Here is a 3,999-nt window from a genome sequence, read left to right as displayed (position 1 = left end):
GGGATATAAATGGAATAATAAAATTAAATACATGGGTAGATTGCAGGGGAAACAGTCACTCAGATCCTAAACTATGCCAGGGTGGCTTTAAAGGCAACAGCACTTTGAATTGTGTTGGGAAGTAGACTGGAAGTCAGAAAAGTTTCTGAAGCCTGGAGGAAACATGTTCCCATTAGGAAATCTGCTTCCCTTTGTGAACCAAAACACAGCTATCCTTTCAAATTCACATCTCTCCAAATGTTGTGATGCAGTTCTGCAACCAAAAGTGTGTACAAAATTACATGCGTAAGTGGGAAGTGTAGATATGGACAAAAGTGCACATACAGTGGTACCTCGGGTTAAGTACTTAATTCATTCTGGAGGTCTATTCTTAACCTGAAACTGTTCTTAACCTGAAGCCACTTTAGCTAATGGGGCCTCCTGCTGCCACCGCACTGCCGGAGCACAGTTTCTGTTTTCATCCTGAAGCAAAGTTCTTAACCCAAGGTACTATTTCAGGGTTAGTGGAGTCTGTAACCTGAAGCGTATGTAACCCGAGGTACCACTGTATTAGGAGAAATGTGCACTAAAAGATTGGCTGCTTTTTGTGAGGGCTTTTTAAAAAAACCATTTTCTAGAGGGATTTAAAACAGGCTAATGAAACTATTGATTGTCACATGGTAGCTAATTGTAACATTTTCAGATATTCAGCCTATGAAATAGTAAGTGTTGTTATGTTATGAACAATGTAATATGAAGTGAACTCACCACTTCATTTTACACTCTCTCACTCTCTCTCACTCTCTCTCTCTCACACACACACACACACACACACACACTCAGAGTATCTTGACTGTTTCTGTGAAATCTTGCAGGTTTTACTTCGGAAAGAAGAAGGCAATACTACTAGTGGACATATAGCAAAGAATTAAAACACTCCAAAGAGTCAGAGTGCCAAAATGGAAGCGAAAAAAGCAAATCTTCATTCGTTCACTCGTTCTTCGAGTGAACAAATGAACCAGAGAGTGATGGGTATTTGCTGACAGGATTATCCATGATTTTCTTATTTCTGAGTTCGTTATCCACAGTAAACAATAGTTTGTTTTGTTTTTAAGGTCATTATTTTGTCAGTTGTAGGGATTCCCAAGCAATGTGAAGTCTGAAAATAAAAGGCCAATCTTCTGAATGCCAAGAGCAAAATTAGGATTGTGGGGGGTATTTGCCATATTGAATGTGTAGATTACAACCGTGATGACACAAAAGGATTGAAAAGGTTTCACCTTTGGCATGAAGTTCAAGATGGTGAATACCAACTATCAGTGCTTTTTTTCTGGGGGTACGCAGGGGTATGAATACCCCTAAACATTTTGTGAATCCAAGTTTGGCTTCATTTCAATATGAGTAGGAAAATGAGAGTACCCCTAAACACTTTTTTTAAAAAGAAAAAAGCACTGCCAACTATATTGAGTGATATTATAGTACACGTACGTACATCTCCCCCAACAACGGCGTTTTCTCTTCACCTCTTTATTTGTCTCCTAACCCAAAATAATTATTCTTGCACAATGGATTCTAGGTAGCATATAGGATAATGTTAATTCTCACATGTCCGCTCAGCTTTCAAATCCCAAGTGAGAGTTGAGCTACACATTTTGCTCCCTCTTATATTTAAAGTTACCAGCTTGCATAGGCCACAGACACCTCCACACCGTAGCCCAATATTGAAGATGAGCAGGGGACAGGACAGGACCCAAGGAGCCTTGTTGGTCCCAAACTGCCCATTTGACAACCATACCTGCAATTTTGCGCTCATTAGCATGTGCATGGAACCCACAGACTTTGGAAAGGGTTACTGGCACTTCTGTGTGCCCATGTTTACAGACCATATATCATGGATGCAGCCAGGGGGGCAGGGGGCAGCTGCCAACCTAAATCAAGTAAATAAATAAAAATTCTTACTGGTAATTAACTGACCAATTGTGTCACAGATAACTCTGCTCTGCCTGCCCACCCAAATAAATCCTGGCTATGCCCATGCCATATATTGATGTGGTTGGGTGGGGGCATAAACAATTATGAACAAAACCATAGTGTATGCCTGAGCCCCCTTCTAATTCCTGGATCCAGGAAGGGTTAAAAATCTAAGCAAGGATTCAAATTGTTGAAATAGCCAGGCAAGTTTCTTGGCTATGGCCCTCTAAGTACGGGCCATTAAGATAACAAAGAAAGCGACTCTGTGCCAGGTAGCAAATGACTAGCCCCTCTCCTCTGTCAACTTGCTGGTAGCTAGAAAGACAAAGGTCAGAGAGGAGTTGTGTGTGAGAGCTAGAAGCTGCAGGTTGCAGGCAGAGCAGCTGGGAGAGGCACAGATGCCTGTGGAAATCCAAGGCTATGGGAAAAGCAGAACCCTCTTGGGGTGTTAATGCTGTGAGCTCCCCCCCCCCCATTATAGGCTCAGGTTGCGCATAAAGGTAAAGGTAAAGGTATCCCTGCCCGAACGGGCCAGTCTTGACAGACTTTGGGGTTTGTGCGCCCATCTCACTCAAGAGGCCGGGGTCCAGCGCTGTCCGGAGACACTTCCGGGTCACGTGGCCAGCGTGACAAAGCTGCATCTGGCGAGCCAGCGCAGCACACGGAACGCCGTTTACCTTCCCGCTGGTAAGCGGTACCTATTTATCTACTTGCACCCGGGGGTGCTTTCGAACTGCTAGGTTGGCAGGCGCTGGGACCGAGCAGCGGGAGCGCACCCCGCCGCGGGGATTCGAACCGCCGACCTTTCGATCGGCAAGTCCTAGGCACTGAGGCTTTTACCCACAGCGCCACCCGCGTCCCGTTCAGGTTGCGCATAGATATGTGTAAATAAACCATATATCACAACAGTTTCTGTTGTCCCTCATTCTGAGGAAACTGAACCTCTGGAATCTCTCACTGCTCAGAGATTGGGGTGGCATGTAACAATACACTTCATTGTTGATATTCTGTCAAGATGTTGGGAGCCCCTCTAAAAACAATAGTTCAAATTAATGTACTAAAAAATGAGCGATAAATAATCTATCCTCCATGCACACTGTAGATTCTACAGTCATGTAAAGGCTTGCGGCAGAACTACTTGCGGTCAGCGGTAGTTGTTGCCCATTAGAACTGGTAGGAGGGAAGACGGGAGACCAGCAATGGGAGGTGCCAGAGCCAATGGCAAACAAAGGCGCCCTCCAACAGGCTGCAAGTAAGATGGCAGGTATGTGGGTGCCGGCTGAGAGGAACTGATGTTGGTGGAGAGGTGTCCCATTTACCCTAAAAGATCAGTCTCCGCAGCTCGCGATGAAAACTAGTTCACCATCAAATTACAATGTGGTTACAATTTTTCAGAATTCTTCAAGTGCTCGTTCGTTTTTGTTAATTGTATTAGTGTGCCAGATAGCACCCACCTAGAGGTTTGACAGCACAATGCTAACCACCTCTGGTCAGAAGCAAATCGTAATGAATTCCATGGGGCCTACTCCCAGGTTAAGTGGAGTTATGACTGCAATCTTACGCTTTTGAAAATCCATTCAACAGCCTCTTTAGGTTGCTGCAAGGTGGTTCTGCTTGTACAAGGCAGCCCCACCTAATCCTCCCAATTTCCCCCATCTTGCTGCAGCCCTCTGCCCCCCCCCAGCTCCATCACATGCTATTCCAGTGAGTCCAATCCCCAGAAGCTGCTTTTTTTGGTGACGGGGGGACAGTGGTTCGTAGTAGGTGTGGAAGGAGCTAAGAAACCCCGATCCATGCACAGAGTTCCATTCAATCTACCCCCGATCCAAGCCTCTGCCTTGCTTTATGGGACTATGTGATTCCAAAAGTTACTTCCTTTGTGTTTTGTTACAAGTCTTTGTAATCAGCTGTTAACTGAACAGAACAGAACATGAAGAGCAAGTAACGTTAACACTTGTCCCTGGAAGATGAGAATCCAACCCTGTCCTTTTTAACAAGGCTTTTGGTGGGTGTTATGCCGTTTTGTCAAAACAACCTTCTGCAAACTGG

This window comes from Podarcis vaucheri (assembly GCF_965113315.1).
Source record: "Podarcis vaucheri genome assembly, chromosome: 1".
Classification (NCBI taxonomy): Eukaryota; Metazoa; Chordata; class Lepidosauria; order Squamata; family Lacertidae; genus Podarcis; species Podarcis vaucheri.
Note: the sequence above shows the minus strand (reverse complement) of the source record.